At 39.7% G+C, this 13352-nt stretch overlaps 1 protein-coding gene across 1 annotated transcript in view; it reads right to left on the reverse strand.

Moving 5' to 3' along the window:
• Fryl (FRY-like) overlaps nt 1-13352 on the reverse strand; it is a 224823-nt gene that overhangs the window by 196743 nt on the left and 14728 nt on the right. The gene's annotated exons all lie outside the window — the stretch shown is intronic.

Raw genomic sequence — 13352 nt, forward strand, 5'->3', positions numbered from 1 at the left:
AAAAAGCCGGAAGTGGTGCTGTGGCTCAAGTGGTAGAGTGCTAGCCTTGAGCTGAAGAGCTGAGGGACAGCACCCAGACCCAGAGTTCAGGCCCCACAACCGGACCCAAAAAAAAAAAAAAAGAAATATCCATTTGCAGCACTTTGAATCTACAGTCATGCAGATTGATAGGAAGGATGCCCCCAACAGAGAAAGTGAATATATCTTTTCTCACATCCATGTTGTAACCTAATAGCTCCAGAAAATAACAGGTTTTAAACACTTTCCTTTCTTCCTGTTAACTCCTCAATCAACCTACATTGGAACAAATGTAAAAGGAGAAACATTCAGGTGACACGAGGATTCAATTCTGTTCCACTTTCCCCTAGATAATTTCATAGAGAAAACTCAAGCATCTTTAGAAATTATAAAGAAGGAGACATTACTACACACCTGAAATTGAGTTTGCACAAAAATATCTTAAGAAATAAAGAAAAAAGAAGAGAAATCTGTCATTACATCAGCCATTATCCACTGGAGTTGACAGCCTTCTGCCAGTCTACACCAAGGCAAGACCCAGAAGGAAATACATCGTCAAGTTCATTAAGCTAAATAGGGGTTGCCATGTGCAATGGATAAACTCCATCTATCTCTGGGGAAAAAGGAAAAAGTGAAGGCAAGATGTTACAGCCACACAAAATTCCAATGAAAAATGACCTTAACATCTAAACAAAGGTGTGAAAGCAAAATCTTTGCTTTTTCAAAAGACAGCTGCTTTTTTAAAGGGATGGCATAATGGTCAGATTTATGAAAGGAGGGTTTACAAACCAGTACTAGAGATATGTGGGACACTTCCTCTCAATAAATGCAAATGACATTGTATTAATGACAAATTCTAAAGGCTTGGCTTATGATTTTTCACCTTTATGAGAGTAAGACAGCAACATGTGTTCTATAGAAACCACACTTTGAATTTTGATCTATGCCCTATAAAGTGATACACAGTATCTATCATACTCTTACAATGCTGGGTAGTGGCAGAGAGCTGCAGCAAGCATCCAATCAGCCACACAATCACAAGAACAAGCAACCCATAGTCTACAGAGCTGCGTTTTGGATAAAGGTATTCAATGTTACATGAGATAGTCGATATTCAACATTTTATTAAAAAATAGGCTTTGTGTTAGACAATGTTATCCAGCTGTAGGGTAACGTAAGTGTTCTGAACATGTTTAAGTTTGGCTAGGCTATAATGTTTGCTAATGAATAAGCTACAATATTTACATTAAATAGATTTCTGACCTCGGATTATTTTCAATTCATGATGGAGTCTAGAAGGACTACACATCAAAACTTCTGAAACCAATACACTGTTCATGCAAGGTTGTTTTATGTTGCAGGACTTCCAATTATCAGTGGCTTAAAACACAGATTTGTTTGTATCTCACTTTCATCAAGTCCATGTCTTTTATGGAAAGTTGTCTTTTCTCAAAAACCCCTCTTGGGAACACTCACCTCAATGATAGCTAGGACAATTGCTAGGGACACAGAGCCAGGACCATTTTCTTCCCATTTTCTGCATAGGATTCTTTTTCTTTGTCCTCAGGTTAGGCACGGTTGGTGACTTGTGTTGACCAAAGAAATGTGATACCATGATCTCTAAACGTCCGAAGGAAGCATTTACTTGTGGTGGGAGACACGATCATGGAAACCACACACAAGTAGGGACAGGCCATTTGTGGAACCGCTTTATAGCTTCTCAATTTTTCCATGAACCTAAAACTGCTCTGAACAACCTAGTTTTCCAAAAAATTAATGGGAAGGAGTTTTTCACTGGGGATTAAACTCAAGGTCTTGTGCTTGCAAGGCAGGTGCTCTGCTACTTGAGCCACAGCTCCCAGCCAGCCCTTTATTCTACTGGTTACTTTTTGAAATAAGATCTTGCCTCTTGCTCCAGTATTTACCAGACCTTGAGAACACCTATTTGAAGCTTTCTGTTATAGCCACCAAACACAGCTTTGATGGGATGGACTCTTGTAGACTTTTCTGCCCAGGCTGGCTTGGAACCTCAGTCTTCCCAATCTAAGTCTCCCACATAGCTAGGATTACAAGCATAAATTACTGTATCTGGCATGACCCAATTTTTTAATCCTCATTTGGCTTAACTAATCTACAATGTACAGTCCAGCTGATCATGACCTGGAAGTGTTTCCTCTTTAGGCTTCAAGGACACCACAGAGCTAAAGCCTGCCTCTGGCCTTCCCTGGTCAGTGTCTCTCCATTTTCTTTGCTGTTCTTATTTTTCATCATGCCTCATTCCTCAATGTCTTTTCTATCTATACATGAACTTGCCCAGTCTCACAGCTTTAAGCACCATCTTTATGGCCTTTAAAATAGATTGATGTTATCAGTCACTCTCCACTATAAAAGACAATCTCAGTACTGTGTCCTTCCTCAGTACAATCCAATTAAAGCACTATTCACACTTCAATAAAAAAAATGCTTTTGCAAGAGAGAGAGAGAAAATTGCTGAAAGCACATATACTATTTTTAAAGAAATTTCTGTTTACTGGGAGAGATCATAGTTGTAGTACCTGAGAAACATTCACAGACCTTTTACTAAATTTTCATCTGTTTTTGTTTTGGGGTTGTGTTATTTCGGGGGGAGGGGGGGGAGTGCTGGTTCCAAAGCTTGAACTCAGGGCTGTCTTTGAGCATTTTTGCTCAAGAGTAGTGCTCTACCACTTAAGCCACAGCTCCACTTCCAAATTTTTCACGTTAACCATATTTTTTTTTCTGCTCCCAGACACTGAGTTCCTACTGCTCATTAGGCATCATTCAATCAGTCATCTAAAATGCCTCCCAACCTACTTTCCTCCATTGTCATAGTTCCCACCATCTTCAGATTTTATAGATCATTTCTGTTCTGTCTTTAAATCCTCTAATGTTCTTTTTTGCAGTTCTGGGATTTGAACCCAAGACCTCTTGGGTGCTATGCACCCTAGCCCAGACCTTTTTTTTTTTTCCTCCAGACAGTATCTTGCTTTTTTTTGTTGTTGTTTTTATTTTGGCCGGTCAAGGGGACAAACTCTGGGCCTGGGCACTGTCCCTCACCTCTTCAGCTCAAGGCTAGTGCTCTACCACTGGAGCCATAGCACCTCTTCTGGCTTTTTCTGCTTATGTGGCACTGAAGAATGGAACCCAGGGCCTCATGCATGGAAGGCAAGCACTCTACCACTGAGCCACCTTCCCAGCCAGAGACAGTATCTTGCTATGATAGTTGCTACAATACTCCAGGCTGGCCTGGAGCTTGGCACTGCCATGCGTTAGCCTGGCATTCAGGTATGCACCTGAATGGCCTTCTCTCACAGTTTTTCCTTTTATCTGCTGTGCTTGTATACCTTTCTAAAACTCAGTTGTGGTGATGCTGCTACCCTAATTAAAAGTTCTCTGAGGCTGCTTAACCAAATTCCTGAATGTGTGTATTCTTATTTGTGTTCCAGTTTGGTTCCCCATAAACTTAACATTTTTCTCTAGTCATACTGTTCCTCACTATATCTTCACTAAACCTTTTGTGACTTACTCTTTGCCTTCATCTGTCTATGTGTATATACAGGAAAAGAAAGAAAAGCAGCACTGTTTGTCATTTCTTTTTTAAAAAAATATTTTGTGTTTGAACTTGGAGTCTGGGTGCTGTCTCTGAGCTTTTATGCTCTACCACTTGAGTCACAGCTTCACCTCTGGCTTTTTGGTTGGTTAAATGGAAATATGAGTCTCACAGACTTTCTTACCTGGGCTGGTTTTGAACTGAGATCCTTATATCTCAGCCTCCTGAGTAGCTAAGATTATAGGCATTTGCCACTGGCACCCAGCAAAATATCTATTTTTTTATATTGAGTGTAAATCACATAATTTCATACTATGTTACAGGATAGGAGATATTACAGATTTTTTAATACACTTATATAAACTTAACCTTTTGAAGTAGTACAATTGTAGTAAATGTAATAGAAATCTTACTATGTAAAATGATCCCTGAAATTAGATTAAGTATGGGAAAGATTTTAAAAACAGTTAACAGGGCCAGGGAAGGTGGCTCAGTGGTAGAGTGCTTGACTTACATGCATGAGGCCCTGGGTTCAATTCCTCAGCACCACATAAGCAGAAAAAGTCGGAAGTGGCGCTGTGGCTCAAGCAGTAGAGCGCTAGCCTTGAGCTGAAGAGCTGAGGGACAGCGCCCAGGCCCAGAGTTCAGGCCCCACAACTGACAACAATAAAAATAAATAAAAATAAAAACAGATAACATTATTTCAGGCAGAAATTTTAGTCCTGAGATGGTTTCAAATGATACCAGTGAGAAATTTTTCTTGAATGTATTTTTATTGTTATTATAAAAGTGACGTACAGAGAGGTTAATGTATTTTTATTGTTATTATAAAAGTGACGTACAGAGAGGTTAAGAGTACCTTTCTTTTTTGGACAATGTCACCCTGTCCCTCACTCTCTCCTTGTTTTTCCCTCTCATCGCCACTTGTTTTGTGTAACCCAGGCAGGCCTTAATTTGTGATCCTCCGGCCTTGGCCTTCTGAGGGCTGGGATTAAAGGTGTGTACCACCGTGTCTCACTTGCATTTTATAGCTGTCTCAGATGTTATTACAGCTTTTACTTGAATGCTTTGATACCTTTGATTTTTTTAATCAGTCACATGCAACTAATGTGTTGACTTTGTTTGCTATACTCTAAGATTCCTTGAGTCTCCTTATATAACACAGTAACTCTGAACAAATAAATATCTTTTCCTGTTATGTACAATATTTCTCATTTTAAAGGCTCACTTTCCTTTTTTCTTTTCCCTTCAAAAGTTTCTTTTTTCCTTTACATCCAATGTCTACAAAGTTTATGGAATTAAAAAAAAAAATTTCCCCATGAGCGCTTTGTTTGAGTATGAAATGCTCCCTACAGATACAAGTGCTAAACTCTTGATCTCCAGCTGGTGGTGTTACTTTGGGAGGTTCTGGAAATTTTAGCAGGTAGGACCTAGCTGGCAGGTAGGTTACTCAGGCGGGACTTGGAAGATTATACCAGGTCCCAATTCCCTTCCTCTCTCTCCGCTTCCTATCTAAAATGAGGTGAAAACCCCTTGTATCCACATGATGTTCTGTGACAGGGAGTAAACTTTCTGAAACAGTGAGCAAAATAGATCCTTCCTTGCATAAGTTGTTTATGTCAGGAATTTTGTCAGAGCCCTGCCAAAGTCACTAACACAATGCTGCCATGGTTTGCTAGCCTGTCCTTCTTCTCAAAAGGCATGGATTTCTATAGTGCTAACTGCTCTCATTTTGAAAGTTAACAGTGGAAGAGCCATGTAGTGGTTTTAAAACAGGACTACAAATTCTCTAATGCTCCTCCTTCCAAGCAAGAAGGGGCTGTGCCCCTCCCTTCCTAGAGCTGGTCTTAGGGAAGCCTTCACAGACTGCAACAGAAATGAGGATGTCTTCTGAAGCATACCAGAAGAAGCCACAAAGAGCTCCTGCCTGTCTCCTGAGACATCATGCTGAAGCCCCAGTCTTCCTGGGAGTCCTGCTTCTCTGAGGCCACCCTGTGGAGAGACCACAAGAAGTAAACTCTCAAAGACAGGAGTCCCAGCTGACTGATGCTTCCCTCTCCAAGCCAAGCCCAAACCAGTTATGCTGGCAGCTTCAAGTGAGAACCTACAAGAGAAAATGGCTGCCTGAACCCAGGAGAGCCCTGCTATGTGAGCAAAATAAATGACTGTTTTGGTTTTTAACTACTTTATGCTTTATTAAACAGGATGCTAGAATGAGGGCAGGCTAGGAAGAATATTGTTTTAAAACTTATTTTATAGCTGGGTGCTGGGAGTTCACACCTGTAATCCTAGCTACTCAGGAGGCTAAGATCAGATGTTTTGGTTTGAAGCCAATTAACCACCAGAAAACTGGAAATGGCACTGACTCAAAGTAGTACAACACTAGCCTTGAGCAAAAGAGCTCAGAGACAGCACCCTGGCCCAGAGTTCAAGCCCCATGTCAAAACAGGAAGGAAGGACAGAAGGAAGGAATAAAGGAAGGAAGGAAAGAAGGAAGGAAGATTTTATTCACATTAGTTAATATTTTGTTTAGATTTAAAACCATATGTGAATTCATAATCTTTTTTCTTGATATATTAGAGTTAGATTTTGGGCTTTTATAAAATATCATCTGATTAATTTGAGTTAAAAGATAATGAAACAAGATGATAAAACAATTCATAAAGTCTTGAATTGTAACAGTTTTTGAGTTTTTGTTGTTGTTTTGTTTTCCCTGACAAAAAGCCCTGCTTCAGCTACCTTGAATTCACATTGCTTCCACAAATCTTACAAGTCATGTTTTCACCTCTGGCTGCCATCAAAACAAAGAAGTGATATTGTTAGAAAATAAAAAGTAACATTTGCATTACTATTCCAAAGACAATCTCAAGTCTTACTATTAATAATTGCTTATTAAATCTACACTTATCAAAAAGCAATAAAAAATCCTCTTAAAGATGGTTTCAAGAAAATTCAATACTTTATAATACTTAACATTTAAAGAAAGCTCTGAGTACTCATCTAAAATACTAAGCATCAAATTATTATCTGACATACCTACACCTACCTAAAAATTTCCCAGCTTTCCTTGTAATTGGCCAAGATAACGTGACATAGTTCTGGCCAACAGAATATGAGATTAAGGTTAGCCATCCCGTGTAGGGAACATGTGGATCTCTTTCCTCCTTCCTGACAAAACACTACAGCTGCCCAAGGTTGGGTCTCAGTCCTGGCCCACTGCCCTCTACCCAATATTTGGAAACAAATGCTTATATTATTCAAACACACAAACATCCACACCAGGAGGCATCAGCTGGGTGTCGGGCACTGACCTAGACAGTCGAGATCTACCGATCAACACAGCAGACGAAGCAGCCGGCCTTCACGGAGGCAGCATACCAACAGTGCAAGACAACAAACAATAGGTATAACAGATGAATTATTAAGTACGTAAAGATAAGAGAGCTATGAAAAAGAAAATAGAAAGGATTCAGAAGTGGGACAAGGGGAGAACACCCCAACCAAGGTGAGGTATCTACAAAGACTCTGTATGTACCCACTTGGTATATTAGAGCAACAAAACTTGTTAAACAGGTAAGCAAGGAAATGGTAGGAAAGGGGGTTGGAGAGGTTATAAGAACCAGCTTAGGTAGGAGCTATAGCAGCTGTACTCAGAAAAGTGCAGAGCTACTCTAGAGTCTGCTAGAAAAATCATGTGACTTGACATCTATTTTAAAGGGTTTCTCTGAGGGGTGGAGTTTCTGCCTAACAGGCAGAGGGCCCTCAATTCAAACACTAGTACCAACTAAAAAATAAATGTAAATAAAAGGGTCATTGTGGCTATTGTTAAGACCTGAGGATGGAAGGAAAGAGAGAAACGCAAAACCAGGAGATCTCCAGTGACTGTTAGTGACTTGAAGTGTTAGCAAAACTCTTATACTTGAGCATGAGAAATTGCTCTTTGATTCCATTGGTTCTGCTAGCACTGTTCCCTGGAAACCATACAGCAGAATGTCAACTGTGTTACTAAGCAACACTGTTTAGGGTAAAAGTGATCTATTGGTCATGACAAAGGGCCTGGGAGGAGCTATAAAGTTAAATGACCATAACTCTTGGATCCAGTTAAGAAGATGGCCCAGTAATGGGACACATACTGCGTACAGATCCCGAAAGCTACAGTCACCGGCTGTTCTGTGAGATAATGTCTTCTATGGAACATGGGCTCCTTGGCTATACACCTGGGGAACCTTGGCTATAGATCCATCCAGGCAAGCTTACAACTCTCCCCTCAGCTGAAAGTGGAAGAGGCCACTTGTTTGTGGACTGCTTTGTGTCTGTGTGTGGATTGCCACAAGGATCCATAGGAGAGAGAAGGAGAATGTTTCTGCTTGGAAGCTATTTGCTGCCCTGGATCCTCCCAAGTGAACCTGATGTGGAATTTGACTATGTCAATTAACTACATCTGCTGAGCCCTCAGAAAACTCACTAGGTAGGTGCTGTTCTATTGCACTAACCCAGGAAAGCATTGGGTGGTGAGGGCAGGAATGGCAGCAGTAGAAATAACATAAAGAAGCCTTTAAATTTAATTTAAAGGAGGAAGCCATAGAATCCTCTAATGAATAGAAGGAGAAATGTGTAAGAGAAAAAAGAGTTAGGGATAACGATAAGATTTCTGACCTAAGAAACTAGATGAGGGAGGAAAAAACACAGGGAGGCAGAGCTAGAGTTTGAGTTCCACTTTTGATGATTTTGAGTTGAGAGTTTTTCATCATGTTGCCAAGTATCGTGAGCTCCAAGTCAACTTCCAAAGAAGTGTACCTTTGAAACTGAATGAAAGCTAGGTGCCAGTGGCTCACATGCAATCCTAGCTACTCAGGAGGCTGAGATCTGAGGATCTCAGTTCAAAGTCAGCCTGGGCAAGTCTGTGAGATTCCTATCTCCACTAAAAACTACAAAACAAAACAAAAAGCCAGCAGTGGAGCTGTGGCTCAAGTGGTAGAGTGCTACCCGGAGCACAAAAGCTCAAGGGCAGCCCCAGGCTGAGAGTTCAAGCCCCAGGACCAGGAGGGGATGTGGAAGGCGGAGGAAAAAAAACTGAATGAATCCAGACCCCCAGAAAGCTTCCTTATATGTCACCATGTCTAAACCAACTACTGCCAAGGAGATGAGAACAAATGCAAATAACTTTAGGTTAAACAATATTTATAACTGCTCCTCCAAGCTGAGGAAGAGCCTAGAAAGCTCATGACTGCTAACTATCTGAACAAATCTGCTCTATGAAGGAATGAGGAATGGCTCATTCAGTGTCCACCAAAACACCAGGGGGAAGTGGAGCTGTGGCTAAGATGACAGCACCATCTTTGAAGGAAAAAAACTAAGAAAAGAGGCTCTGATTTCAAGCCCCAATACTGGTGCACGCATCACACACACATACACACAAACCTGTTCCAAAGAGGCCAAAGACTAACAGAGAGACCATCTACATACGTGTTAAAATCATCCAACTTAAGACCAGTAATAGGGAAGGAGTACCAAGTAAGATAGGGAGCTACATGATCAATGAAATGAGAGGAAATGCATATCCTCTGCTCCCTGAAAAGGAAAAATCAAGATGAATTCTATAAAATATCACAATTACCAAGAAAAGAACATTCTTTAATGGTGTGACAGGAAAAATAACATCAAGAATCCAATTTAAAAAAATCAGAATCAACTGCAGAAGATGAAGCAGTGCCTGAAAAACTGCTAAAGTAAAATAATTCGGGCCTAGACTTTTATATCCAAATGATTGATCAAGCTAGACTAGAATAAAGATGTTTATCTGAAGGTATCCTATAACAAAACCAGGATGAAAATCAATAACATTTAACATGAGCTACACAGGAAACAGTAGAAATGATCCAAGAATAAAAATGGAAAAGTCCCAAGAAAGCAGCTGGGAAGAGGACAAGACAATAACGTATCCTATTAATCAGAAAACTGGTGAACTCCATAAAAAGACGAATGGAACAAATTCAGTTCAAAAGACAGAATAATTAAGCAGCTGGCTTAATGACAAAAGGTAGTTTCTTTTCTCAAAAAAAGAGATACGCCAGCAAAATGCTGCTGATTGTACATCAAAGCCTTTCCTCCCTTATTTTTTGGTTAAAGAACTCAATTTTTTCTCACTTTTTGTTTATGTATCAGGTGAAAAACTCATGATTAGGAAAGGTAGCCCCTTCCCAACCATTAGACCCTCCTTTGCCAGTGATTGATTTATAAATTGACAAGTACCCTGGTTCAGACAAGTTAAACACACAGGAGCATTACCTGAAGACTTCTTTCATAAAAGAAGAATTGATGAGAAGGTAAGTTTGCTATGAGATGTTCTTTGACAATTCGTGGATTTGAATATGGACAGTACATTGGATAACAGTTCAGTATGATGGAACACATGGAAATACATCAATTGCTCCCATCCAAAAGGTGGGAGGACAAAGGGTTAATGGATGTTGTTGAGCTGATCACTTCATCCAAGTTGGCTTCAGCTTCTTTTTTTTTTTTTTTTTTTTATATTTTATTTTATTTGTGTTCAGCTTCTTTTATGAGACAGTGTCTCCTTATGTAGCCCAGGCTGGCCTTGAACTCCTAATCCTTCCTATCTCAACCACTGAAGTACTAGAATGCCACTTAGTTTTGAATTTCTAAAGACAGCCTTGGCAAATGGTGGTAGTATAGTTCTGCCCATCACAGAACTTCTCTAATGGGTATCTTGACTACAAAACTAACTCTGGTGCTGGCATGCTGGTTTTAAGTAAGCACTACCTGTCTAAGCCTGTTTCCTCCTCCTTTCACTACCGCACAATTATAGTTCTGTCTCAGCCTTTGCTTTCTGGAGAACACAACCCAGGAAAATTAATATCATTAAATTTCTTAAATTGACCCATTATTCTTTGATCACTTGAGAAAAGCTTCTCTTTCAATGATATGTGGCAAAATACTTAAAAGTTCTATTATCTGCAACTTCCTCACAAAAGATTCACCTGGGAGCTCACTTACACCTATAATCCTAGCTATTCAGGAGGCTGAGATGTGAGAGTTGAGGATTTAAGCTAGACAAAGCAGAAAAATCCAAAAAACTAAATGTATCTAACAAAGAGCTGAAAACTGCAGGGCACTGGTGACCCTAACACCTGTAATTCTAGCTTCTCAGGAGGCTACATTCTGAGGTTCAAAGCCAGCCCACGTAGCAAAGTACTTCAGACACTTATCTCCGATTAAATACCAAACACCATAAAGCTAGAAGTGGAGCTGTGGCTTGAGTAAAGCACTATCCTTGAGCACAAAAGCTCAGAGTTAATACCATCAGCACCAAAAAAAAAAAAAAGCCAGAAGTAGAAATAGAGCATCAGCCTCCAATGAAAAGCCAAGTGAGAGCAAGATGCCCTGAGTTCAAGCCCTAGAATTGGCACAAAACAGAGATGGGGAACACAAGAAGCAGCATCCACAGTACCTACTACCTGCCTTCCTACACAAAAGCAAGCAAAGAACACCCAGAGCCACAGCAGCCACTGGCAATAAGAGGAAAAGTCACCTACAGCTCAATAGTCTGTTAAATGTGGTCAAAAACAACCAAACTGACAGGGAGGGGACAGTCAAGGAAGTTATGGTTCTGGTGTGGGGGAAAAAACTGACAGAGCAGGAAGAGAACCCATTTGACTCTGATACTAGGAATAGCTTCCTATTTTATTGCCATGGGTTATAAAAAGATGTATAAACCAAGCTCATTACTCCACAATATTTGCATAGTTAAAAAGACAGGATCCACATAAAAATAAAGTCCCAAAAGACTTCATTAAAACTGAAGAGCACAAAGGAAGCTGAGCCCCTGTGGCTCACACCTGTAATCCTACTCAGGAGACTGAGATCTGAGGATCAGAATTCAAAACGAACACAGGCAGGAAAATTAACCACTAAAAAGCTGGAAGTAGAGCTGTAGCTCAAGTGGTAAAGTGCTATCCAAAGCTCAAGGACAGCACCCAGGCTCTGAGTTCAAGCCCCAGGACTGGCACACGTGTATACAATACAGGAACAGATGTTCATAACCTGCATATCCTGGTCAGTACCAAAGGTAAAGGGAGAGAGATTGGAAACAAAGAGTTTCAACTGTGAATTTCACCTGCAGACTAGAAACCTCTTCTATAGATAATCCACCTCACTCATTTTTTAAAGTTTTTACTGAGCTATAATTCACCACAAAATGAACCAATTCGTTTATCACTTTAACTGAGTTTATCTTACTGAATAGCAAACGTTCTTACTATTAGAGATTAACTCCCTTATTAGATATGACTTGCAAATATTTTATTCCATACTTTCACTTTCTTAATGTTTTTAATTCTAATGAAAATTCAATTTAACTACTGAATATTTTGTTTCTTGTGCTTCTGGTGTCTTAAGTCAAGAAGACTCAGTCTGACCCTTACCCATATGTTCTTCTAGGAACTTTATAATTTCATCTCTGACATTTAAGTATATCACCAATTTTTGTGTACGAGATCAAGAGGGCATTCAGCTTTATTCTACTGATATGGATTATCCAGTTGTCTCAGCACTATTTGTTAAAAAGACTTTTTTGACCTCACTGAATTGTCTTGGCATCCTAGTGAAATAAAGAAAAAATATACACATCATGAGCCATAAATGTGAGTAAGGGTACATTTCTGGACTTCCAAAACTATTTAATCAGTATTTACTGAGGTGTTTACTTTTTTGTACTTACTGAAGTGTTTGCTTTTGTTTTTGTTTTGTTTTTGTTTTTTAATTAAAGTAAAACCATTTGTTCCTCAATGGACTTCTAGATTGTTTCATATATAGAGATATATATGTTTACATATCCCTCAGTGATATTGCTGGATCATATGATAGTTCTCTTTTTTAAGTTTTTGAGGAACTTTCATAATATTTTCCAAAATGACTACGAATTTACATTCCCACCAGCAGTATGAGAGAGTTCCTCTTTCTCTGTATCCTCATTAGCATCTGTTTTTTGGAAGAAGCCCTTTCAATGGACTTACCTCCTTTCTGGTTTTGTTATCCATTATTTAAAGTATTTGCTTGAATACCTGTTCTTGTTTCTTTGGATTATACCTAGGAGTGGAATATCCGGGACACAAAATAATTGTATATGTAATTATTTTGTTTAAAGAATCATTCATTCGGGCTGGGAAGGTGGCTCAGTGGTAGAGCACTTGCCTTGCATGCCAGAGGCCCTGGGTTCGATTCCTCAGCACCACATACGCAAAAAGAAAAAGGCCGGAAGTGGCACTGTGGCTCAAGTGGTAGAGCGCTAGCCTTGAGCTGAAGAGCTGAGGGACAGCACCCAGGCCCAGAGTTCAGGCCCCATGACTGGACCCAAAAAAAAAAAAAAAAAAAAAGAACCATTAATTCTCTCCCCCAGCAGATATACCATTCTATATTTCCACAAGCAGTATATGAGGGTTCCAGTCCCTCCATGTGGTCACTAACACACTATTTTCTGTTTTCTGATTCCTTCTGAAATGTTACCCTTTAGCTCAGAATAACATACAATATACTCACCATATATATTGTGTACAATACAGAATAGTTCAAGACTATATATAGTGCCATCCCTCCTCCTCCTCCTATTACTCTACATTATGATCCTGTGAACCTGCTAGAAGTCATATACGTTCTATCCAGACCAAATTTATTATACTAATTAACACACCAAGGACTGGAGACATGCCTCAAATAGTAGAGTGCCAGCTGTGAGAAAAAAAAAAAA

The sequence above is a fragment of the Dipodomys ordii genome, unplaced genomic scaffold (genome assembly GCF_000151885.1).
Source record: "Dipodomys ordii isolate 6190 unplaced genomic scaffold, Dord_2.0 Scaffold8, whole genome shotgun sequence".
Taxonomy (NCBI): domain Eukaryota; kingdom Metazoa; phylum Chordata; class Mammalia; order Rodentia; family Heteromyidae; genus Dipodomys; species Dipodomys ordii.